This window comes from Hipposideros armiger, unplaced genomic scaffold, assembly GCF_001890085.2.
Source record: "Hipposideros armiger isolate ML-2016 unplaced genomic scaffold, ASM189008v1 scaffold_56, whole genome shotgun sequence".
Classification (NCBI taxonomy): Eukaryota; Metazoa; Chordata; class Mammalia; order Chiroptera; family Hipposideridae; genus Hipposideros; species Hipposideros armiger.
This window is the reverse complement of record NW_017731406.1, coordinates 2,947,558-2,975,289: the sequence shown is the minus strand read 5'-3', so window position 1 is coordinate 2,975,289 and position 27,732 is coordinate 2,947,558. Positions and strand designations below refer to the sequence as shown.

Here is a 27,732-nt window from a genome sequence, read left to right as displayed (position 1 = left end):
TTCATTTTTCACTATGAAACTGAACAGAAAAGTTATCTTGTCCTAAAGTACCACAAGCCCATAAAGAAATATTTGATCAACCACTGAGGTTTTCAAACTATTTTAAAATTACAGTATACTTTCCAGGATTTTTCAGCTCATATGTTTTCCATATTATAGGCTTATATTAAACATAATGTCTCATGGTACATAATTTGCTTTGTTCTTTTTCCTGAGAGAAGATCATCAATGAAAGCATAGCCTAATTATATCTAAGAAAACACAGAACAACCTCTAATGACTAATGTGCGTGAAAACTTCTGTTTCTGTGGATGAGGAAAAAAGGAAATTGAGCTCTTTTATGTGGTTATATTACATGGAAAATATTCAGAAAAGTAACTTATTTGAAAAGTAATTTCAAACAAATAAATGGAGAATTATTTGAGTCTTTGACTAAAAGTAAAAATCAAGTATTAACACAGACATAAAACTCAAATCAATTTTACTCATACCGTCTTCCTAGAAATATTGTTATGTATAAACATAATTAAGTAGTTTTAGGGATATTGCTTTCGTAAAATGAAAAATATGATTGGTACACAAGGTATTGTGAATAATTCTGGATAGAGTAATATATGTCTATTTCCAAAGTCAAATTTATTGAAATGTAAAGATATGTGCTATATAGGTGTGAACATACCTGTGTGTATATTTATGTGAATGTGTGCATATACATAATCTTGAATGTGCCATAAATATCGTATGGCATATTTTTAATTATTTCAGATATTTATTTAAAGTTCTTCTACGATGATTAATGGCAAGCAGAGAATTTGGTTGCAGTCTAACTAAAGCCAGCATACATGGATGTTAGTGAGGTTTCCTTGTGGTCATTTAAAACACAGTAATCAGATAAAAAATGGTGGTAACAGGGTTTCTTTTACACAAAAAAAAGCTGTCTACTGATTTGAGTCTAATAAGTCTAAAAGCTGTTTCTTTTGGAAGAAAATACTTGCCAACCCCATGTTCCAGCTTTGGACTAATTAGTCCAGTTAAATGGTACAATTGTGGGAAGCTTCTTAGAATGACTGGTAAAAAATAAATGAACCGTACTCTGTCAAAAACAAAAACAAAAACAAAAAAAACACACAGTAGTCAAGTAACAGTATTGCAAACTAAATCAAGCATCTTTAGTGTGCATCAAAACTTCTAAAGTAATTATCATTCACTTTGAAATTGGAAAGATTCATCTATTGTATGACTTGAATCAAGTAGCAGCTTAATATCCTCTTACAATATACACTAACAACCCCTTCCAGTCTCATCAAGCTCAGGGAGAACTTTTCCAAGTACTAAAACTACCATATTTGGTCACTCTTTCAGCATTGATCATAAATTCAGTTCTCACTCTAGAGCCATTCAAAGACAGACTACTCTATGGAGTCCTTTATTTTTATTGGTGGTTTCCTTTCAACCTTCCTTACACATGTTTGGTTCATTAGATTTTGGTTCCATGTAATTTTATCAAAATCATGTCTGACTCTACAAGATGGCCCTTACAACAGACATATCTTTAGAGAGAATCCTGTTTTAGTGGATTATTGCTAATTCATTGCCTAGATCTCTAACATAACAATACTACTCTCCCCTCACCCCCATCACACTCACCTGCCAAAAATAAACATGAAAAAGAAGAAAAAATAAAAAGATCCCCTTTTTCTTTTTAAACTTAGGTCCACAGCATTTTGCTATATGCACATTATGTCAAAAAGCATTACAAAATCATAGCATTATAAGTGCTAACAAATCTGGGTAATTCCCTGAAAACTGATTCCTGAGGATCATACTGATCTTGTGGTTTCATAAAAATTACATGCAATAGTAGATTACATGTCAAATTAGTCTTCCTTTTTAGTCTGTAACAATCAGAGGAATTGTTAAATTCCTGTAGGCATAAGAAAAAGATCCCTTACTTTTACATCTTTGAAAATTTATCTTCACACTTTTAACTATTTTTGGCAATGCTTATCTAGTTGAAAACAGTATTCATACTTTGCCACATCATCCTCAGTGACCTTGATTTTGTCTGTGCACTGAGTTCTTGACTTCACCTCTGAGACCTTGTGCAGTTGGGTCAATTCATACTCTTGTTCGGTGCTTTTACTCATTTATTCCTGACACTCTCCTGGGTCATACTTCTTGATAAAAATTACATTTAACATTTCTTATTGATACTCAAAGGCTGTTCACCGAAGCAAAGGATTTTGCATCTTATAATGAGTTGTATATTATAAAGTAAAATGCTAAAATAGAGTTTGTGACTTGGGAGATGAAGTTTAGTATCAAGAAAATGAAGCAGCATAGACAAAAAAACATTTTCAAAATTAGATTTGCAGTCACAATGCAGTTTGAGCTGCTTTCTCATGTGTAAACTTTTGCCTTCAATTCAACCAAGTTCCAAAATATCAATTTAGCACTCTGGCCATAGAATACAATTAAGTTCTTATAGTTAGGTGTGATGGCTTTCATCCCAAAGGATTGCAAAAAACTTTACATTGATAAAGTGAGCATTGGAAATATTAGAGTTGGAACCTTAACATCTTGGGCAAAATAGTGATATATGGATAAAAATATCACTGAACTTAAAATCTTAAGCTGTTTAATTCATATTTTCAAAATTGTTGGTGGTCATTACACTGTATAAACATGTTTTCTGGATTAAACATCCCCCCTTCCTGAAGTAATTAAATGCCAATCAAGGCTGAGGCAATGATCCTTCTTGGAAGGCAATGAAAATTCCTGTTGTTAGCTATGTAATCTTTTTAAATGGGGTCTGAATATCAAGGTTATGAAAGACACAAAAGGTGAAGCAATCCACAAAATAATCATTGAGCTAAAAGGGCCGGCCATAAAGATTCAGATATAAGTTGAGGTAAGCCAATGTTCATAAAGGGAGAGGAAAATCAACAGCTTAGACATTGCATATAACCTTTAATTTTGTGCCCTCTTATAATATCAGTGTTACACAGTACATCTTGCTTGCCCCTCTGTCACAGCGCCATAGATAGAGGTGTCCCTGTATATCTTAAGGACAAAGACTGTGGTGACACATACCCAACATTCAGTAAGTCTGTAAATGTTATGAGGGCAGAAACTGGAACTATAAACATTAACAACCAGTAAACACTGGCACACAGTAGGTGCTTAATAAATATCTTTTAATTGAATAAAATTAACAACTGTATCCAAAATGTCATTCATTTCTCAGGGCATTACCTAAAATGGTCTTTTCAGGCACTTTTCCTTTAGCTCCAAAACTGACCTGTTGATTAGCGGTGTCATATCTGAATAATATAACTAGAGCGTTCGATTTACTTTAGATATAGAGAAGAAACTAATGGAAGTATATCCTACATGAGATGTGTACTAATGTTTCTTATAAAAATATATAGGCTATAAAACTCAAAAGCGATTTCATTTTGTTTTAAAACATCGATCGTTCAGAGCTACATAAAAAACATTTTTAAGTGCATCTGCTATTAATTAATGCTTTATCAAAGAACTGCTTTATTTCTTCACTAAACACCCTCAAACATCACCAGTCTCCTCTCCTACAGTCTCCCCCATGCCATTTATTTACCTTTGGCTGACCCTTTCAGGTTTTCTGCAGGTTAAATTGTAGATGATAAATACATCATTAACATCTTTCTGCCACTCATTCTGAGCCCCAAATATCCTCAAAACTTGACCCAGCATAATTCTACTTTTTATGGCCTTGCAATTGCAAAGCCACTGCATCATTTCATTTTCTTCCTTTAGTTAAGAAGAGGGATCAACCCAACAGTACCTACTTTACTCTGGTTTACCCCTCAAGTATATAATACCACTTGGCTGTTTAAGGAGAGAAGGGTCTTATTTTTCTGCACATATAAACCAAGCAAAATATCTTAAAAATGGTAGTCTTTTTCATACTCCACAAGAATTATGGTCCCCTTTGAAAATGGCCAAGTATTGAAAGTCTCAAATTCTGCTGGTGCTACAACTACAAGCGACAGCCTAAAATAGTCTTTATATACTGCTAACTAAACCACAATGAGGACTAATATGCCACATACAAACACTGGTTATTTAGGTGGTACGGCACTTCTTTATTATGAGAAAACCATAGTCTTTTTTTCAAGTTGTTGGCTCTAAAATTTGAAAAATTTCAAAACACTTTCTGATCTCTCCAAGTCCAATATTGGGCATTGAAGGTATCAAGGTATTTTGCATGAAATGATTTTTTAAAACTGCTTTTTAACTAAATCACATAACAGATAGGGGTGGGAAAGTGTTTGCACTAGTAAAGAAAACAATAGAAATGAGCACAGAAAATGAAAGGCAAATGATTTATCAAGAGTCTATGCAATATTTTAGACTTCCAAATCAACAGGGGGAGCATCGTAAATTCCAAATGGTATGATTATAAAGCAGTAAGAAAATTCTCTTAAAATAGTATTTTCTAACCTTTGTATTCAGCAGAGCCACTTTAGCTAACAGAAATCACTGTCAGAAACCCACAATCTAAATCTCCTCTTCCAAAAAAGGTTCTGCTCTAACTCAAGTAGAGAGGAGAAACTGTCCTCCTACTGGCTTTATCTCACTCCCAAATGGCACCTATATCTTTTCCTACGAACTCAGAAATTCAGAAAGGCATTTAGCAGAACTTCTACCATACCACCACAGATCTACTTTTGATGCATGAACAATTTGAGATTTATGTTTTACTGTGGTCATTTGCTTCTGCACATTTATTTGTCTATATCTTATATAATTTTCAAAGATAACTGATATGGAACCTTTTTAGCACATATCTCAGTTTGATCTCTAGTCTGAATTCTGCTTTCTTACAAAAAACAACAATGTATGTTTAATTTAGATTTTCTTTTTAAAATTTTAGCACATTGTTTAGGGCATCACTTAGTTTATAAAGTTCGTTTACAAAAGCAATCCACTGCCACTTTCTTCACCAAAGACTCTTTTTACTATTTGGTTGATTCTTTTGGTATTTAAATGAATATACAAAAATAACATGGATATATTACTACTTCTTGATTTTTTAGTTTTAAACATTATATAATAAATCTTCAACTAAAGAAGATGAAACTTTAATTCTCTTCCTCCTCTCTCTCCCCAAACACAAATGCTAAGTTACCATTACTATATTCTCCCATTGTGGTTAAAAACAAAAAAAATTGGTTAAGAGGATTTCTGGTCAACATGGCAGAGTAGGTAAATGCTGTGCTTGCATCCTCTCATGACCACATTAAAATTACAACTAAACTAAAGAACAACCATCATTGATAATCACCTGAAGTCTAGCTGAGCAGAAGTCCTATAACTAAAGACATACAAAAGAAGTCATGTCAAGGCTGGTAGGAGGGGTGGGGATGCAGAATGGGCTGGTCCCCATACCCACTTGTGGCTGTTAAAAATCGGGAGGGATATCTTGCCTGCAGAATTCCCCACTGAGGAGTGAGAGGTATCCAGCCCAACACCAGGCTCCCCAGCCCAGGGTTCCAGTGCCAGGGAGAGAAGTCCCCATAACTTCTGACTGTGAAAACCAATGGCTGAGTTAGACGGAGGGTGGCTAGAGTCCCAGGTGTTCCTCTTAAAGGGCCCACACATGGACTTACTGAGGACTCATTTGTTCTGAGCTCCAGCACTGGGCTAGCAGCTTAAAAGGTGCCAGAAACATACGGGGAGGAACTGAACTGTCTGGCTTCAGAGTGAGAGTTAGAGGGACAGCGTTCTCCCAGATAGGAGTTCTGGCAGAAGCCATTGTTTCTTTGTTGAGTCCTCCTCCCCAGCAGTGTGCAGACACAGGCGGCCACCATAACTCAAGTCTCCATCAACCTGGCTAACACTGTCTGATCCACCCTGATGATTCCCTGAGATCCCACCCAACTTGTGGACATAGCCAAGCCACTTCCAATGGCTTTTCCATAAAAATAGTCAGTCTTAGCTAATGCTGTAGACCTTCTTAAAATCTCTCAAAAGTTCACAAACCCTATGTAAGCAGCATCTGCCCTTGGTGTGCCCTGCACCTCTTGCTAAGCAGTCTCAAGCCCAGCACTAGTGGAAGCGGGGCTCTGTTCACAGCTCAGCCTCTCTTAGGCACCTCCTAGCCCAGAGTGGGTAGAAGACTTCTGTGGATTGCGTTGTGACTCATACCAATGGCCCTGGGCAGGGCATATGCAAAGGCTGAACTTGGCCTGTGTTTGGGCCCCTTTCAGGAAGCCCTGGGGCTGGCATGCCTGCTGGTTGGATTCAGACCATGCTGGAGCACCACCAGGCCACCTCCACAAATAACATGACCAAAGGGCAGATGGGGCAGGCGCCAGGGCCCTGCTAAAGTGAATCATGTGCTGTAGGGTCAGCCCCTGCACAACAGCTCCTCCACTGTAGTCACTGCCAGTCCTCACAACCAATCAGCCTGAAAGTCAACCCCTCACACTGACATGCAAAGAACAACCAAGGCTCAACTACCACAGGAGGGCTCACACAACACACACAAGGGACATATCTGGAGCACCCGTTTCAGACAACCAGGGAGACTGTGCCACTGGGCCCCACAGGACACGTACTAAATAAGTCCACTCTACCAAGACAAGAAAAATAGCAGGTCTACCTAATATACAGAAACAACACAGGGAGGCAGCCAAAATCAGGACACAAAGAAACATGTCTCAAATGAAAGAACACAACAAATCTAAAGAAAAACAACTAAATAAAATGGAGAAGCTACTTACCACATGCAGAGTACAAAGCACTGGTTATAAGGATGCTCAATGACCTCAGGGAGAACTTCAATGAAGAGACAGAAAACATAAAAATGGCAATAGAAAACAAAAAAAGACCAGTCAGAAATGAAGAATACAATAACAGAAATAAATAATACATTAGAGGGAATCAATAGTAGATTAGATTCAACCAGAAGTTTGAAACAGCAATTTGGAAGATAAGGTAGCAGAAAACACTCAGTCAGAACAGCAAAAGAAAAAAGAATCTAAAAAAATGAGGACAGTTTAAGGAGTCTCTGGGACAACATCAAGTGTATCAACATTCACATCATAGAGGTACCCGAAGGAGAAGAGAGATTGCAAGGAAACGAAAACCTATTTTAAGAAATAATAATGGAAAACTTCTATAACCTGGCAAAGGAAACAGACATACAAGCACAGAAAGTGCAGAGAGTCCCAAACAAGATGAACCCAAAGAGGCCCACACCAAGATGTATCGTAATTAAAATGCCAAAACTTAAACACAGAGAGAATTTAAAAGCAGGAAGAGAAAAGCAGTCAGTTTCCTAAAAGGGAGCTCCCATGAGACTGTCAGCTCATCAGCTGATTTCTCAACAGAAATTTTGCAGGCGAAAAGGGATTGGCACTAAACATTCAGAGATGGAAATCAAGGACAGAAAACCAAGATTGCTCTACCCACAAAAGCTACCACTTAAAATTGAAGGAGAGATAAAGAGCTTCCCAGACAAGAAAAGCTAACAAGTTCATCACCACCAAAGCAGTATTACAAGAAATGTTAAAGGGACTTCTTTAAGAAAAAGAAAAGATAAAAAATATGAATAATAAAATGGCAGTAACGACATATCTATCAACAACTACTTTAAATCGATTAAATGCTCTAAACAAAAGACATAGGGGGCTGAATGGATAAGAAAACAAAACCCTTATATATGCTGCCTACAGGAGACCTGCTTCAGATTGACAGACTGAAAGTAAGCAGATGGAAAAAGATATTTCATGAAAGTGTAAGTGAATGAAAAAGCTGGAGTAGCAATATTTATACCAGACAAAACAGATTGCAAAACAAAGGCTATAACATGAGACAAAGAAGGTCCCAGTAATCCCAGTTCTGGGTATTTATCCAAAGAAACCCAAAACACTACATCAAAGGGACATGTGCATCCATACAGTCATTTGCAACATTATTTACAATGGCCAAGATGTGGAGGCAGTCCGAGTGTCCATCAACAGATGAATAGATAAAGATGAGGTGTTACATATATACGGGAATATTACTCAGCCACACAAAAGAAAAAGCCAATGAAATCATGCCATCTGCAAGAATATGGATGGACCTAGAGGGTGTTGTACTTAGTAGAGTAGGTCAGACAGGAAACTATAAATGCCTTATGATTTAACTTATATGTGGAATCTAAAGAACAAAAAAACCAAAAAAATAGGCTCATAGATATAAAGAACATTTCCAGATGGGAGGTGGATTGGGGAAAAGGGTAAAAAAGGGGAAGGAATTAATAAATATAAATTTGTAGTTATTAAATGGGGATGTGAAGTACAGCATAAGGAATAAAATCAATAATATTGCAATAGCTATGTATGGTGTCAGGTGGGTGCTAAATTTATCAGGATGATCAGTTCATAAGTTTTATAAATGCCTAATCACTATGTTGCACATCTGAAACTAATATAATATTGTATGGCAAGTGTAACTGAAAATTTTTAAAAATTAAAAAAATTACACAAGCAGATAACACCAAAAATGAATAAAATCAAATGTCATTTGCTAAGCCCCAAAGTGGCCATACCAGAAGTAGTTTATTCCTTTTCAAGGTGTCCACCTTCCATATAATCTCTAAGGAAGTAGCTTGCAGTAGTGTCATCCCAAAGGACATGATGCAGTGATTGTATTCATAAGGGTGCGAGCAAGAAGGGAACCACTTGTCTGTAAAGATTAATCACAGGCATGCTAGGTGAAAACATCCATATTAGGCCTACATGGCCCTCCCACTCATGCCGTGGTGGCATAAACGCAACATGATGGTAATTGTTTGCTGGTGATATTCAAATGTCAAAGAGCTTTACTTACTTGAGCTCTTTACAGGATGAAAAGTTATGTGTATATACCTCTTAGGATTCTCTGAGGGCTAACAAACTAAAATTTGGGAATATTCATGGTCTTTGGGCCAGAGGATGCAACAATTGCTTGACCTTCAGGGAGGAAAAACAGTAACAAAAACAACCCCCACAAAACTGATTCTAAAACTTCTGGTTTGGTGGGGAGAGAACTGCAGAGAGAGAAACAGAGACAGAAAATAGACAAATACATAATATGAAGACTGAAACACTACTTAATGATGATCCAGGAATTTTTTTAAATCACTTGCTCTCAAAAGGATGGTACTGCTCCCTACAGGCAGTTTTGGAAATGGAAGGGCTTTTAAGGTGCCAATGATGGGGATACTGATGAATAGCATAACAGATGGAGCATGGATAGTGCATAAGTCCTATGGGTTAGACACCTCACAACAAAGAAATCCCCTATCAGCACAACTTTCAATTGTCCCACTAAATATTCATGTAGATGGAAACCCACTTTAGAATTTCTTCAGGCTCTAAATTTTATTTCATCTATAAGCACACAGGGAATTCTTAGCCCAGTTTTCAGTGTTGGATTTTTCAGAAATGCAATTATAGTATTCTATACGTTGAGGAAAGCCTGAACAGCAAAGTGATTATGAGGAAGGACACTAGAGCTAGATTGCTTCAGATTTAATCCCAACTCTGCTGATATCAATTGTTTACCCTTGGATAATTCCTAGCTTATGAAATGGGAATGAGAGTAGCACCCACCTACTAAGGCTGTATTTAGAATAATACCACGGACCCAGTAAGCACTCTATGTGTGTTGCTATTATAGACTTCTGTTTTGTCTAGAGCTTTATAAATAATTGTCCACATTTTAGAAAAACATATTGCTAATGTCAATCTATTCCTGATATTGAGATGACAACAGAGCAAGTCCATATTGTCTGCATTTGTAGCTGCCACGTTCATGGTGATTTTATATATAGATACAAGTATAAGCTCTGTTTCATTATTTCACTACATGTTGTAATAAAATCATGTTAGAGCATTTAAATATTAAAATAATTATTTCATTAAAAAAATTTGGTTGAAATCAATTTGGTTTATATCACAATGACCACTATGTACCCTGCTATTCACAACTGAGCCACATAGCATACTATGAATACATTTTATGTTATGCCTAATTTTGTATTTTCCTTGGAATTAACCATTATTTTGGATTTTATTTGCTTAATTTCCTGTTATAATTACTGATTCAACCCTCAACCCCCTCTTCCTCCATTTTGTAATTATTATCTCAGTGTATTCAAATACATTAGATATGCTTACAATTCAATCTCTTAAAATCTCTCTGAAGGTTTCTAGCCTATTACAATCTGGACCGGTTGCTCTCTAATCCTGCTGCAAGCTCCTGTTTTGTAATCTCCCTTCACCCTCACCCCAGGTTTTCCTTTTTGTTCTTGCTTATATTGGATCTCCTACCCCCTAGATACTTGGTCTTCCATGTCTTGGTAGACTATGTCGATGACTAGCTTCTGGGAAAGAGTGCATTGAAAATTTATTTTCAGAGACCATGTATATCTGCAAGTAATTTTAATCCACCCTCACATTTGACTAACAGTTAAAATTTAGAATGAAGTGACCAGGTAGAGACAAAACAGTTTCTAAGAAGGTTAGAAATATATTGCAATAGCCATTAGAATATTATCTTTTCACTATTTGTTTTAAAGTAACCAATTTCACCAAAGCTCTTAGGGACTTCAATTGACATAAAAAATATATACAACATTAATTCAAAACTCTGCAAACCAATCAAATCTTAAAACCAAAAATTATTTTCAACATCATATTTTCCCTCATATTAAATTTTCTTCAAAAGCAATCCCATCAGACAGGTTTCTCTTTTGCTAGTGTCTAGTAACAGTCAACAATATAGATATTTTTTTCCAACTAAGAATTTTAAAACTCACTGATTTGTGGAGAATAATACTGTTCCCTTGTAATGGGTTATCATGATTAAATATTAGCTACACAGATAATAATAACCATGTCCACATTTTCTATCAATATTAATGATAAGGTCATTAACAAAGAGTAAAAATCTCAAATATTTATTAATGCAAAACAATTTTTATGGTCTAACCTATTGCAAGAATTTAAAAATCATGTGCAAAGAACATATTAACTTATTAACAGTAAGAGCTATAAGGTTAATTTCCCATGAACTATACAAAAAATTCAGCCCTTCTAAATTCACTTTGGTTTAAAAATGAAATTTAGTATTACTCATAAACTGTTGAAGGCATTGCTACTCCTGTATAACCAGGTGGTAAATGTGTTGAAATAATGCATAGTGTATTATTATTATTATTATTATTATTATTATTATGAGTTTCAGGTGTACAAAACAATGCAATAGTTATCCTTTTCACCCTCACAAAGTGACAACGCCCCTCCCCCATCCACAGCCCCCCACACTCCTGATATCATACATATCTATTACAATTCCATTGACTACATTCCCACACTATACTCCACATCCCATGACTATATATGTGTTAAACTACAGTTGACATATAACATTATTCAATGGTAGCTTCAGTGCAGTGGTCAGGCCTCTACACCATCTATGAAGTGGTCTCCCTAACAAGACATGAGTCCATCTGGAACCCTAAGAAATATTTACATTATTTGCATTCCCCAAACTGTCTTTTCTATCCCTGAGGCCATATTGTAGTTACAAATTTATGTTGTCTCATCCCTTCCCCTTCTCCCTCATCCCCACCCCCATCCCATCTAGCAACCATCAGTTTTTCCTCTGTGTCTCTGAGACTATTTCTGTTTACATTACTCGTTTATTCAGTTCTTTATATTCCCCATATAAGTGAGATCCTATGGTATTTGTCTTTCTCTGACTGACTTATTTCACTTAGCATAATGTTCTCTAGTTCCATCCATATCATTGCAAATGATACGATTTCCTTCTTTATAGCTGAGTAATATTCCAATGTGTAAATCTACCACAGTTTCTTAATCCAGTCATCTACCGATGGGCATTTCAATTGTTTCCAAGTCTTAGCTATTGTAAATAGTGCTGCAATTAACATAGGGGCGCATATACGTTTTCGAATTAGTGTATTGGGTTTTTCTGGATAAATACCTAAGAGTGGGATTGCTAGGTCATAAGGTAGTTCCATTTCCAGTTTCTTGAGATACCTCCATACTGATTTTAATAGTGGCTGCACCAGTCTGCAGTCCCACCAACAGTGCTCCAGGGTTCCCTTTTCCCCACAGCCTCACCAGCACTTGTTGTTTGTTGATTTATTGATGATAGCCATTCTGACCGGGGTAAGGTGGTGCCTCACTGTGGTTTATATTTGCATTTCCCTAATGATTAGTGAGGTTGAACATTTTTTCATATGCCTGTTGGCCATCTGTATGTCCTCTTTAGAGAAATATATCTTCATAGCCTCTGCCCATTTTTTAACTGGGTTGTTTGTTTTTTTGATGTTGAGTTGCATGAGTGTTTTATAAATTTTGGATATTAACCCCTTATCAGACATATCTTTGGCAAATATCTTCTCCCATTCAGTAGGCTTCCTGTTTGTTTTATTGATCATTTCCTTTGTTGTGAAAAACTTTTAAGTTTGATGTAATCCCATATGTTCATTTATTTTCTCTTATTTCCCTTGCCCAAGGGGATATGTCTGAACTTAAGCAATCAAGGGCTCAGGGGGCAATAAGTTTGTCTTTCCTCCAAAATTATAACTTGAAAGATCAAAGAAGTAATCCTGATATCTGGGTACATATTATGTAGATTTAATTGTTTTCATAATGAAACAGATATACCTGACTTGGTTTATTGGTTAAAGTACCCCCCAGTTCAATGTTGTGTAATTTTAAACTCTTTACTAGCAGTAACAAAGGACATTCATAGGTACAAGGGAAAAGAAAAGAATAACAAAGAGATTAGGAGATTAGAAAGCTGGGATAAGTTTCTGATTCTGATTATGAACTAAATTAGGAAAAAGCCAAGGGCTAAGGAAAAAAAATATATATTTCAACTCACCAATAACTTTGCTCAGAGCCTCCCTATGTTTTTCTTGCTTTTTTTTCATTCTCCAGGATACCAACACTTTTTAAACATACTACTTGATGTCTGCTCCCAAGTCCTTCTTCACTTAATCCCTGAAAAATGTAGAAGGAGGTGTTCAGTTCTAGGAATATGTTTCATTACAATATTAAAATAAAAATAACATGTTGATCTAAGAAAAGATTCCATACAACTATACATGCCATAGTTATTAATAAAAGCAAGCCATAGAGTGCTGAATACAATCATTTTATCATAAGTTGAATACACCCACTAGTTTAAAAGTTTATTATCCCTCAGTACAGTGCAATACTGTGATAATAATCATAATTGATTGAATACTTAATAAGTGCTATAGAATATGGTAAATGCATTCAACAAATTATGTCTTTCAACCTACTAATGCATTACTCATTTAAATTTAGAGAAAATTAAGCAACCTGTCTTAGGCCACTTGATTGACAAGTGACAGAGGCAGGATTTGAACACATTATATCTAATTAAAAATTCATGCTTTTTGAATCATGCTCTATAAAATAAGCACCGAAACAACAGCTCTTCTACTGTAGTCATGGCCACTCTTCACAACCAATAAACTTGAGGGTCAGTCTCTTACACTGGTGTGCCAACAGCAATCAAGCCCCAACTACAACAGAAGGACACACACAACCCATACAAGGGACACTCCAGGAGCACTCAGCTCAGGTGACCAGGGAAACTGTGCCACCGGGTCCCACAGCACACCTACTATATAAGGCCAATCTACCAAGACCAGGTGACATAGCAGCCCCACATCATACATAGAAACAAACAGAGGGAGGCAGCCAAAATGAGGAGACAAAGAAACATGTCCCAAATGAAAGAACAGAACAAAGCTCTAGAAAAAGAATTAAACAAAATGGAAACAAGCAATCTACAAGATGCAGAGTTCAAAACATTGGTTATAAGGTTGCTCAATGATCTCAGTGAGAACTTCAACAAAGAGACAGGAAACATAAAAATGGAAATAGAAACCACAAAAAAGAACCAGTGAGAAGTGAAGAATACAATAACCGAAATGAAGAACACACCAGAAGGAATCAGCAGCAGATTAGATGAAGCAGAGGGTCGAATCAGTGATTTAAAAGATAAGGTGGCCAAAAAACACTCAATCAGAACATCAAAAGAAAAAAGAATCCAAATAAAGAGGATTTTTTAAAGCATACAACATGAAGCATATCAACTTTCACATCAGAGGGGTACCAGAAGAACAAGAGAGAGAGCAAAGAATTGAAAACCTACTTGAATACATAATGACAGGACAATTCCCTAACCTGGCAAAGGAAATAGACGTATATAAACAGGAAGTACAGAGAGTCAGAAACAAAAGGAACCCAGGGAGGTCCACACCAAGACTCATCATAATTAAAATGCTAAAAGTTAAACACAAGGAGAAAATCTTAAAGGCAGTAAGAGAAACTCAGTTACGTACAACAGAGCTCTCATAAGACTGTCAGCTATCTTCTCAACAGAAAGTTTGAAGGCCAGAAGGGATTGGCACATAATATTCAAGGTAATGAAAGGCAAGTAGGCAAGTACCTACAACCAAGACTACTCTACTCAGCACAGCTATCATTTAGAATCTAAGGACAGATAAAGAGCTTCCCAGACAAGAAGAAGCTGAAGGAGATTATCACCACCAAAGCAATATTACAAGAAATGTTAAGGGGACTTCTTTAAGAAGAAGAAAAAAATTTCAAAAATATGAATAATAAAACGGCAATAACTACATATCTATCAACAATTACCTTAAATGTAAATGGATTAAATGCTCAAAAGACACAGGGTTGATGAATAGATAAGAAAACAAGACCCTTACATATGCTGCCTACAAGAGACTCACTTCAGATCAAAAGACACACACTGACTCAAAGCAAAGGAATAGAAAAAAGATGTTTAATGAAAATAAAAATAAAATTAAAAAGCTGGGGTAGCAATTATACTAGATAAAATAGACTTTAAAACAAAGTCTATAAAAAGAGACAAAAAAGGACCCAGTAATTCCACTTCTGGGTATTTATCTGAAGAAACTCAAAATGCCACTTCAAGGGGACATGCACATCCATATGTTCATTACAGAACTGTTTACAATAGCCAAGATGTGGAGACAGCCTGGGTTTCCATTGATGAATGAATAAATAAAGAGTAGGTGGTACATATATACAACGGAATATTACTTGGCTATGGAAAGGAATGGGTTCTCACCTTCTTGGTGGCATGATAGACCTGGAGGGTTCTATGCTGAGTGAAATATGTCAGATAGAGAAAGACAGATGTAATGCGATTTTGCTTATATGTGGAATCTAAAGAACAAAATAAACAAAATAGAAACAGACCTGTAGATACAGAGAACATTTAGATGGGAGGGAGTTGGGGGGGTGAAAAGGGGAAGGGATTAAGAAGTACAGATTTGTTGTTACAAAGTAGTCATGAGGGGGCCGGCCGAGTGGTGCGATGGTTAAGAACTGGCTTGGGACGCCAGAGGGCCCCGGTTCGGATCCCACATATGAGGGCCAGTGACACTACCCTCTTCAGCTAAGATGCTGAACAACAGCTCAACCTGGAGCTGGGCTGCTGTGAGTCGACGGCGACGGCTTAGGCTGCAGCCCCTGTGGCAGTGGGTTGCCATGGGCTACCGTATGTAGCCAGCAGCCAGCGTGAGCGGCCAGCAGNCGGCGACTGATCTGCCTCGCCCGGGAAGAGCGCAATGATGGTGCCAACTTGGGCCAGTGAAGCAACATCCTCCACAACTAGACTGAAGAACAAAATGAAAGCAATTTGTCTGTTCCCCCTCCCCCAATTCCCCAGCACTGTTCCCTTCCCCCAATACCCCAATTAAAAAAAAAAACTTTAAAAACAAAAAACAAACAAACAAACAAAAAAACAAAGTAGTCATGAGGATGTTGTGTACAGCATAAGAAATATAGTCAATAATATTTAGTAACTATGTATGGTGTCAGATGGGTACTAGATTTATAGGGGTGATAGGAGGGGGATTGGGAGACAGCATAAAAAGGTGAAGGCATTAAGAAGTACAAATTGGTAGTTACACAATAGTCATTGGGATGTAAATAAAACATAGGGAATATAGTTTATAATATGGTAATAAGTATGTATAGTGCCAGGTGGATCACTTCTTAAATTATATAAATGTCTAACTACTATGCTGTACACCTGAAATTAATATATAATAATATTGAAAGTCAGCTATAATTGAAAAATTAAAAAAGGGGGGATGTGAAGGGGAATAAGAGGTTCAAATTTCCAGGTATAAAACAAATAAATCATGGGAATATAATGTATAGCATAGGGAATATAGTCAATAATATTGTGATAGCATGGTACGGTGTCAGACAGTTGCTGGACTTATCATGGTGCTCACTTCTTTAGGTAAATAAATGTTCAATAACTATTGTGTACAACCTGAAACTAATATAATATTGTGTGTTAACTATATTTTAATAAAAATCTTTTTAAAAAAAACAAAAAAACCCCAAGAAATAATAAAATCCTTTCAGGGGCCGTCCGAGTGGCTCAGTTGGTTAAGAGCTCGCGCAAGAGTGTGAGCTCTGAGCAACAGGGTCACCGGTTCGATTCCCGACCCGAGCTGAGCTGCTGCTGAGCTGCCAACATGTGGCAGGATGGCTCAGCTAAAAAAAAAAATCCTTTCTAAATGACACCATTTGATTCAAGTAAAAAAAAAAAAAGACTCTCCAATACTAGTAATAAAAAAGACAAACACATTTCATGAAGAATACAAAGAAAAAGGTCTGCTGAGTGTTTTAGTTCAGATGTTTCAGAATGCTGCTGTTTTATGGGGGATCTGAGGAGAAGATAGAAGGTGTTAATTCGGCCTGTATTGATTTAAGTGGTGACCACACAGGTTTGGGAAACTGCGGGATGCCTATGGATTGAAGCTGCTTGTTAAAGAGGAACTCCTCAGTGTTATTCAGAAATCCTTCATTTCCTCTATCCCCAAGCTTCTCAGAGTCTAGCATTTCAGTATCTTATTTCACGCCAATGATCTTGTCCAAGTAACTGATGTGTTTTCCTTATCAATTTGTTCATCCTTCCTTACCTCACAATAAAACTGATTTATGAGAAAACAGTCCTGTCCACCACCCACAAACTGGCTATCCCAAGAATATTGATACAAAGTTTCTAATTGAACCAAGCTTGCCATTCCTTCTCCTGTTTTTCTGGGCTTACTGGCTGTGATATCAAAGTTTCCACTTGTACTTGGAAGACTGAGCTATTCAAATCATTTAATTTATCAACAACATCAGTAGGCTCATGCTGTGAACAAAGTTGAATAGTTCCTGCAATAAAGGAATCAAAGGCAAATCCCTGGTTCTTTTCTTTTTCAGCCAGTTGCTGTGATGCTTCCTCCAGAGGTACCTGGGCTTTAACCAATCCATTCCTTTCACATTTTGACTTGCCTTTCTTATCTGATTTTTCTTTGCTTCATTCCTTCTAATTGGAAAGATCTATAATAAGCTTCAGTTCATAGTACTGGTTAAGTTCGCTCTCTCTCCAAACTAAATTTATCTGAATATGATGATGACCTCATTTTTAAGTTACAAGTATGGCTATGTTTTACATCACAATATTTGTTTTCATGATGATCTAGGTACTGCCAACAAGGCTCAGTAGAATAACTTGTGTCAAAAGCAGGACCCTCCAAATACTTTTCATGATCCCAATCCAAATATTTTCAAGGATCGACTTGTATCTCTTCTTCATCAACCATATCAGACAGAGCTCTTAGGTCAAGCTAAACTTCACTAATAACAAAGTTGTTATGTATAAGGACAATCATGCTCTGAAAATTGGTAATCATGGTACCTTTCCCAGTTATAAATGTGACTATGAGTTTCATCCAAAAGTAAAATATCTTCACCATCATCTTCAATATGAAAAGGATGACTTGATATTGGTGTAACCGCTGGAAAAGAATATATGCTCATGGAAGTATGGGAAAGTGCTTCTGCTGTCAACCAATCCATGGGGCTAAATGTCAAAATTTGTTCCACAAAATCCAGTGCTTCTTGACTAATACTCAGAAACAGCTGAGTTAAAGGTTGTGTGGCTCAGTTATGTAATTTCTAATGCAAATTGGAATTACGCTGAGAAGTTTCTGATGATCTTCCTCATGTGGAAAGAAAAGGGGCCACATGTTAAACTTGACAAACTCAGGAGACTGAAAATAACCACAGAGGATGGTATGAACATAAAAATTCCTAGCAAAGGTGGGCCATGGCTGGAAGTCACATCTCTTGAGCTGTCTCATTAAATTAATCTGTGCCTTTTCAGTGGCCCTGTTCTTTGTCTTTTTGCACCTAAAATAACATCTTTAATCCTTCCCTCCCCACCCCCACCAGAGTTAGAAACTGCAAAATTCCTCATTAGCATGCTTGTCTCCTGATTACCATCTCTATGTGCTGTAAAGAGCGAACTATTAGCTATCCTGCACCCACCTGTGTGGGAAGAGTACCTGTGTCTCCAATGTACTTTTATCCAATTCCAAAGATTTCCCTGCTTTGCTTTCTCCCACGCCCTTAATCTATCACCAGTGGATTTCATGTAACCTTCCTCCTTTGATTTTATGTATAAAATAAACTGCAAACTGCCATTTTGCGGAGCATTTTCTCAATCCGTTGAGATTTTGCTTCCCAGCAATTGTCGACAGTTTGGCTCAAATAAACTCATAAATTTTCTCTTAAGCTGGATATTTTTTGTCAACATTACTTGGCATAGTCGGCATGATTCCAAAGAAGCCCACCCAGGACCACCCTGAGGACCCAGATTCCATGCTCGGTACCAGCAGGGCCCATTGTACCCCACCAGCTCCCTGCTTCACATTGGGTGAACTTGGGTGAGTTTTTCTTGGAATTCCGGACCTCCCTGTTTTAAGGTAGGAGGCCCTGACTTTACTTGAGCTGTTTTAGAATCCTCGAGGTGGTAGGGTTGAGATAACCCAGGTTAAGGACAAGAGTTAAGGTAACTCTTGGAGAGGAGAAATGAAATGGGGGCTGGTTTTAATTTTGCCTTTTTAATTGGAATTGCTTACTGCGAGTCTGAACCAAATCTTTTCGCCGGATAAATGAGAATCTGAACTTGTTCAACTCCAAAGATAAGGGGCATTTACTCCTTCCAGCTCAAATTTCGGGTATTCTTAGGTGACTGAGAATCTTTGTGGAGGTTTCTGAGGGTTCTCTTCAAAACATGCAGTGGCCCCATAAGGAATTCCAACACAACTGTAATTAAATATTGGACTCGTCCGGGGACGCGCACATAAAAGCTGGTTACCTAGTGTTCCGAGTCCTCACGTTTGCACTAGATAGTCAGAGAGAGAGAAACTGAGGCATGTAAGAGTGATGAAGTGACTCGGGAGGTGACAGCCCTTTGGAGTTCATAAACAGCACACTTCAACCCACTACATAATATCACTATATATTTGTTCAGACTCTGCAGATCTCAAAAGAAATCTAAAAATTAACATGGGAAATCATGCTTCAAAGGCCGACAAGCTCCCGGACTCTAGCGCCATTATTCTCCTGCAGATAAATGTACAGTTCCTAGGAGTTTTGCAAGTACTTACAGACATGGAAAGCTTTATCTAGAATTGATATCAACTTAAGATGACCAAAATGGAGCTCTTTTGACATCTAAATATTTGTGTGCACAATTAGAAAAAGCTGGCTTAAAGGTCAAACTAAATGGAATGGGAGGCTTCCCTCAAGTGACAAATAGAAGCCTCTGAAATGGTCCAGAGAGATGTTCTTCTCTCCAGGAAGTCAGTAAGGAAATTTTAGAGACTGTCTCTGAACTAAAGGTTTCTGAAGCTGCTAAATGCCAACACCTGGCTTTTTCCTCTTCAACTGTCCCAATATGTGCTTTACTTGTCTGGCCTTGCTCTCCTTTTCCTCCGTCTCTCTATTGTCTGCACCTCTGTTGCAGGAGCTCCCTTTGGGAGGAGCTGGTCTTGGGTGGAGGGGAATCTGTGGTTGTGTGCAGGCAGAACTAAAAAATCTAAAGATTCCCCCAACCCTCTCTAGGACCCTGATGAGTTCACAAAGAAATTTAAATTAAGTGCTAGAACACATAATTCTGGCTTTTCTGATTTATTCCAATTAATGCACCTATTGGGTTCTGAGAGCAAACCAACAGAATTATTTAAGGTTTGCTAGGGAAACTCCTGTAGAGGAATGTGCTTTTATTGTAAAAAGCCAGGTCACCTTAAGGATTGTAGAAATCTAGAACAGGATTTAGAAAAAGAAAGGAAAAAGAAGCAAGCATAGGGCTGCTCCAAGGGCTATGAAGACACTGGGCTACTTTATCTGTTACCACCACCCGCTAAGTTGCCCTCCCCCTTGGACTAAAGCTTCTGTACAAATGGTATAGAGACATCTAATCAACCAATGTCTGTTTTTAAATGTCTGTTCCCTTCCAACTAGGAAATGTTAGTGGGCAACATATATTTTTATTACTCAAATCTGCCCCAACTCACCTCATAGTGTGAGACTTTCTAATCAATGATGTTCATATATCCTCCCAGAAGGGTGAAATGTATTTAGTACTAAATGAATCAGATTGTGGAAATAATGATTTTAAAAGAGAAAAACTAAGGAACTGGGAAAGTTACAGAAGGTTTGTAAAGGAAAATCTTGAAAGAATTTTATGTATGGTTATGCTAAATGTGATTAATTAAGTAAATTTAAGTATAAAGAGTAAGCTGATGCAAAATTAAGTTTTCTGTCTCTGCTAAGTAAGACAAAGTTTGTTACAAGACTGTTGGTCTGCTACTGATGTGTAAACGTTTTCTGCCTAAAAGGCAGAAATTATGTATCATCAAAATATTTTTCTATGTTTTATATTGTCTTAATTAGGTCTTTAGTTACTCAAGAGAACTAAATCTAAGAACTAAGTTTTGCTAATAGTTATGTAAACTTCTGTATTTTAAGACTGCTGGAGTTCATATTCCCTTCTAGGCATTAACAAGCAGGCCAGATTTTAGGCAGCCCAAGTCCAGAGCCACCTCAGAGTGACCCCACCAGCCCCAGAAGAGAAAACTAGTTTTGATACTGATGGAATGTTTGTTACAGGATATTCTAATACAACTTAGGCTTTTTCCAGTACAGATATTGATTGGCAAGATTAAGTCAGCCACTCCTATTAAAATACCTATTGATAAAACTTTGCCTCTACCTAATATTTGCCAATATCCTTTGAGGCCTGATACACCAGCTTGAATTAACTCATTGTACAAGATTATCTTTACTTTTATTTTATTTTTTATTTTTTTTAGCTGAGCCATCCTGCCACCTGTTGGCAGCTCAGTGGCACCTCAGCTCGGGCCGGGAATCGAATCACTGTTGCTCAGAGCTTGCACTCATGAGTGAGCTCTTAACCAACTGAGCCACTCAGCTGGCCCTAAGATTACCTTTAAAAAGGGGTGGGGCTTATAATTCCATGTATGAGCTCCTGTAATTCTCCTATCCTTTCAGTAAGAAAACCCAATGGGAAAGGATGGAGATTTGCACAAAATCTCAGCTATAAATAGATACCCTGTTGTTCTAAATCTACATACCCTATTATCAACTATTCCTGTGTGTATTGCGAATATTTTTCAGTGATAGATTTACGTAGTGCCTATTTCAGCATTCCAGTGAAAAAGACAGGAAATACCTTTTTTGCTTTTCCACCTGGGAAGATGAGAGCTTACTTGGACATTAATACCACAGGGGTATACAGAGTACCACTTATTTCTCTCAGGTACTAAAGGCTGATTTGAATAATGATGAATTTCCCCCCAAATTCTATTCTAATCTGATACGTGGATGATTTATATTTATGCTATATGCAATAACTTTCATGGTAAGCATAAATTGAAATTTCTCATTTACTTGAATAAGATCAGCCCAACAAGCTGAATTAATTCATCTAACAAAAGCCTGTAAATAAGCCAAAGATCAAATAGCCAATATTTACACTAATAGTTGCTATACCTTCCGTGTAGCTCACAACTTGTGGAAGCAGTGAGGCTTCTTAACTGCCTCAGGGCAGATCATAAGAATGGAAAACAGGTTGAAGAATTTAAATGAGATGTCATCCAGCAACTGAAATATTCAGCAATTATCAAAATTCCAGGACATTCTAAGGCTGTCATCAGAAAGAAAAATAATAATAATTTAGCTGATACTGCAATTAGACCGACAGTAATAAACAGCCAAATTATCCAGACTTAAAAATATTTCTCCTCCCTATTAAGTCAATAAAAAACTTTTTCTGTTCTAATGGGCAGCTACAGGGAAAAAAATACGGCAACAAAAGAGGGAACTTTGACCCAAACAGATCTAACACATTGGGGTCTTGGAAAGATAGTTTCACAGAGCAAAAAATATTATTAGAAACCTACCATAGCTCATAAGGTGTATAGCAGATGTTCTTTCTGTCCAAAATATAACCCTGGAAAATCACTGCATAGGTCCCAAGGACATTTCCCATTTCCTTGAGGTATGGTAATTGCATTTTATCCAATGCCACCATCTGAAGGATACAAATATGTATTAGTCATGATTTGTATGTTGCCTCACTGGGCTGAGACATTCCCTTGCAGGAGAGCAATAGCTTTAATGGTAGGGAAGTTATTGAAAACAATAAATTATCTTCAGAGAATTCCCTGTGAATTACATAGTAACTGAGGGACTTATTTCACTGGGCCAATAATAATCTATTTGTAATATTTGGCTTATTTTACAGCATTTCCATTGTGCTTATCACAGCAATCCTCTGGATTGGTAGAATGTACAAATGGCAAATAAAAACTCAACTAGGTAAAATTTTAGAAGGTTTTATTTTAATCTCCTCTGGCCAAAAGCTCTCCTTACAATGCTTCTCAACCTGACATATTCCTTTTCATGAACACAGGCTTTCTCCTCATTAGTCATTGTTCATATTATGTGAAGGGACATATGTACCAACCTTATGAAAAGGCGATATTCTACATTATTATTAAGGACGCATAAATTATCTTAAAAAATTAATAAATTATAACTGATTCACTTCAATGTGCTCCTGGGAGACAAAGACTTCAAAGACTACGACTCACAACCAAAAAAATTTTGTCCATTGGACAAGACATCGATTAAAAACTTCAACCTTGTCAGAAAGGACCCATCAGTGGATATCGAAGACTTCTCAAGGATGAGAAGCTGCCGACATCAGGGATAGACAGCTATCCCAAGACATCGAGAAGGCATGTATATCTACATAATTGATACTGAACTTAAAATAACCATTTGTTTGACTGTCTTTACCTGTCTAATAATATTAGTATTAATAATACTTATACTTATTCTTTAGGCTTTTCTCAAACCCTGTACAAATATAGCAACTGTTAATAATTGCTAAAGACATATAAGAAAACTTCTTTACCAATAATACTTTTATGGTTTTTGAAATTTAGAAGGAATATTATTATAGAAGAAAGGAGATGTGTATATGTATCTTTGAGAGATGTTAAAAGGAAGTACGGTAGTTTGTCCTAGTAAGCTGATTATTTCTGAATGAGGAAAAGGAGACAAACTGAGAAGGATGAGTGAAGTCATAGGTTAATGGAATAAAAAATATTGAGAAAGAAATTTTATATGTAAATATTAAAACCCAATTATGTTTGTCCCCTAACTCAACATAGACTACTAACTATTAATTCAGATAAAAATTAAAATGTATATATATATATATATATATATATATATTTAAATGGCCCCCCATAATGGCTGCTGAGACACAGGACATTTATGAAACTCTTACTATCCTGGCCTCTAGAAACTTTTAGGTAATACTGTATTTCCCCATGTATAAGACGCTCCCATGTATAAGACACACCTTAATTTGGGGGCCCAAAATTTGAAAAAAAATGTATTACATAAAGTTACTGAACTCAAGTTTTATTTATCATAAAATTCATACAACTCCTCATCACTGTCAAAACTCCCAACCATTAGCTTGTCTGCATCTGTGTCTGATGACGAATCACTGTCTTCATATATTGCCGTTCATGGCCTTCTTCTGCCGTGGCGTTTTCAGTAGGGTTTCTTCTTCCCGTAGCCGGTCTCGGATTGTTTTCTCAGTTGGAGGAGGACCAAACTTACGTTCAGCAGCAAGATTTCCATTCACTTTTGCAAACTGGATCACTTTTAACTTGAATTCAGCACTGTACGAAAATCTTTTCTGAGCCATTTCTGGGCAGAATGTGGCAAAACGTAACCTACCGTAATATACTGGTAACAAGTGTGAAAAAATGAGCGCAAAGACAACAAGTGCGAAAAAGCGGGAAATGCAAGTAAAAAAAAAATCTACAACCACTGTATAAGACGCACCCAGTTTTTAGACCCCAAATTTTTCAAAAAGGGTGCGCATTATACATGGGGAGATATGGTAATTGAAATTTACACCTCTTACAGCCTTGGCCCTTATTTAACCTTAAAGTTACATTTCCCAGTTATACAACTTACAGAAATCACATTAATAAATGACAGGCCATATTAAATAAAAAAGATGAATGTTTCTGTCCCCAATCTATATAGAATTCTGAATTCACACAATCCTGGCCTATCGTGTCCACCTCAACAAACAACAATATATGGTATATGGGGGGGGGACTTTTTATTGGGAAGGGTTAGAAAATTCTTCTGTCATACTGATTTCTATTGTAATGACACCAGATTTACAGTAAATGCTTTGAGAATATGGTGTAATACTAAAATCATAGACAAATTAACTTTGCCTGAGGTTAATAAAACCCATGATAATATTGATACTGAAAATCCAATGCATTGGGAAATTGAACTTAATCCTCCCCATGGAGTCATTTCTATGGAAACTAACTGGCCAAAAGAAAAACTGGAACTTCTAGGTCATAAAATAATAGTCTCCATTTATCTTGCCAAACTTATAATGTACAAATAACAGTAAAACGAGGGAGGAAAACATATTAACTTAATAATAAAAAAATATGATAATACATGTAAAGCGTTCTTTTGATGGCTAGGATGTTTGCTCTCCTCAAACTCATACTTGTCTAATATTGGACATTTTCTGCTCCTAATCGGTGTTACTGGTTTAGTACTATTCCTCTTGGTCTTAGTTTGTAAATGTCATATGAGGTACAAATAACCCAAAACATAAGGCTGACAGAAAAATAAACTCAGATCATGATAGCTCAAAGATTAGAAATGATCCAGAGTATATTTAATGAAGACATATAGGATCTGCCTGCCTCCCATTTGCTCACATTTTCTTTTAAATATAAATAAATAATTCAGCCTCGACTGCCATGCCATCTAAAGTTATAGTCTTGACCCACCCCCAATGGTCCAACATTCAGCGAGATATACTCTGACACTATGACTTCCTAGGAATGAGCCTTCCTAGCACTGTGGAACCACACTATCCAACTAAAAGGTTGGTCATCAATGTATCCTTCAGATTGATTTATGACCAAAAGGGGGAAATGTGGATAGAAAAGGGGCCACATGTTAAACCTGACAAGCTCAAGGGACTGAAAATAACCACAGAGGATGGTGTGAACATAAAAATTCCTAACTAAAATGGGCCATGGCTGGAAGTCACATCTCTTGAGCTTCCTCATTAAGTTAATCTGTGCCTTTTCAGTGGGCCTGTTCTTTGTCTTTTTGCACCTAAATAACATCTTTAATCCTTCCCTCACCACCACCACCAGAGCTGGAAACTGCAAAATTCCTCATTATCATGCTTGTCTCCTGATTACCATCTCTATGCTCTGTAAAGAGGAACTGTTGGCTATCCTGCACCCACCTGTGTGGGAGGAGTACCTGTGTCTCCAATGTACTTTTATCCAATTCCAAAGATTTCCCTGCTTTGCTTTCTCCCACACCCTTAATCTATCACGAATGGATTTCATGTAACCTTCCTCCTTTGATTTTATGTATAAAATAAACTGCAAACTGCCATTTTGCGGAGCAATTTCTCTATCTGTTGAGATTTTGCTTCCCAGCAATTGTCGACAGTTTGGCTCAAATAAACTCTTACAAGTTTTCTCTTAGGCTGGATATTTTTCATCAACACTCATGTATAATAGGAATAGATTTTAAAATTAGGTGCATCTGTTCAAGTTCATGTGCACCTGCAAAGAGGGATTTACTGGTCAGCATTTCAGCAAAAATGCAAACTGCAGCCCACATGTCAGTGGCTTTAGTATAGTTATTAGGAGAAGGTAAGAGACGTGGCCATCTATACCATTTAGTAACAAACGCTTCAGAAAGAGAACTCTTATGGGAATAATGGGGGTCCATGATCCACACAAGACCAAAATCACCTATCTTCAGCACAAAGTCTTCTGTATTAATGAAAAGATTAGCTATTTCGTGATCTCTGTGCAGTATGTTTGCAGAGTGAATATATTTGAGCCCACGTAGACGCTGATACGTGAAAAGCTGGCCATGCTCCGCCACATGAGCCAAGTCTGTCTCCATGTACTTCTGAAGAAAATAAACACTATTCACTTCATGAAGAGAGCCCACATCATCTGTTAACTGGCTTCCACTAGGACCAAGAATTTCAAACACTTTCACAATGTTATCATAATCAAGTCTTCTAATAATTTTGAATTCATATAGAGTCTGTTTGACACCCTGGGGATCAGTAAGGACAATTTTCTTGATGGCTACTCTTTTGTCACAGTCATTGTCTACAGCAGAAAAAAAACCAAGCCATTGCCTCCATAGCACAATGGTTTTAAGTCCATACACCTAGAGCCTGGATCAAAACCATGGATGTTCATGAGACTTTCAAATTTCTTTTGCCATTTCAAACCCTTACTATTGCCTTTTCCTGTTGAATTGTTGAACTTGTGGACATAAGGAAGAAAACTGGCATCCAAAGGAAAGATCTTCCAAAAGGGAGAAAAAAAATAATTTTGCTCCAACAGCAAGACAGTTTCTTGATGCTTCTTGAATATGCCAACCAGGCCTGTTGAGTTCCCCTTAGATTTAAAACTCAAAAAGCTCTCCTCATATTGCGAATTAAAAAGATCGCAGTACTCATAGTTCAAGAAAGGGGTTGCAACTCTGCAGACATTTAAAGAAATCCCTCAAGAAACTCAAACAGAATGAAATTATATATTATACACTCGGATTTACTGTGCTAAATGATTTAACATTTAATAAAAATGTGAATAAATATGCACACAACAGACTTCTACGAGCATTCTCTTCACAGTGCAAATACATTAAGTGTTGGACTGGTCCCCGGCAGCAGCATCGTTCTAAGGTGCTAGTAAGCACTATTTCCATTTTGCTTTTTTTCTTCCTATATTTCAGCAGGAAGTCCTGGCAGCTGTTAGTTAACAAAAGATGTCTTTTGTTAGTGATCATCTCACCACAATCACAATCAAAGCTACTGTCCATCTTACTCTAACAATGGGACTTCTCCTCTAGGGAGTGAGGGCCCTGTGGACAGCCCCTAGTGTCAGCACAGGTCTCCAGCTGTGCTGGCAGCAGCACAGGGCATCTCTAAGGCTCTCAGATTGCCACAGTCACAACCATGTATCCCCCACCTGCAAGAGAGGGTCAGTGGTTTTGATTCTTTTGAATTGTTGTATACAATGAAAGGTTAGGGTCCAACTTCATTATTTTGCATGTGCATATCCAGTTTTCCCAGCACCAGTGTACATGAAAAGACTGTTCATCC

At 37.1% G+C, this 27,732-nt stretch overlaps 1 pseudogene; it reads right to left on the bottom strand.

Annotated features, from left to right (window-relative positions):
* Positions 1 to 16,720: 16,720 nt before the first annotated feature.
* On the bottom strand, positions 16,721 to 27,303 carry LOC109381953 (mitogen-activated protein kinase 6 pseudogene; annotated as a pseudogene).
* Between the last annotated feature and the right edge of the window lie 429 nt (positions 27,304 to 27,732).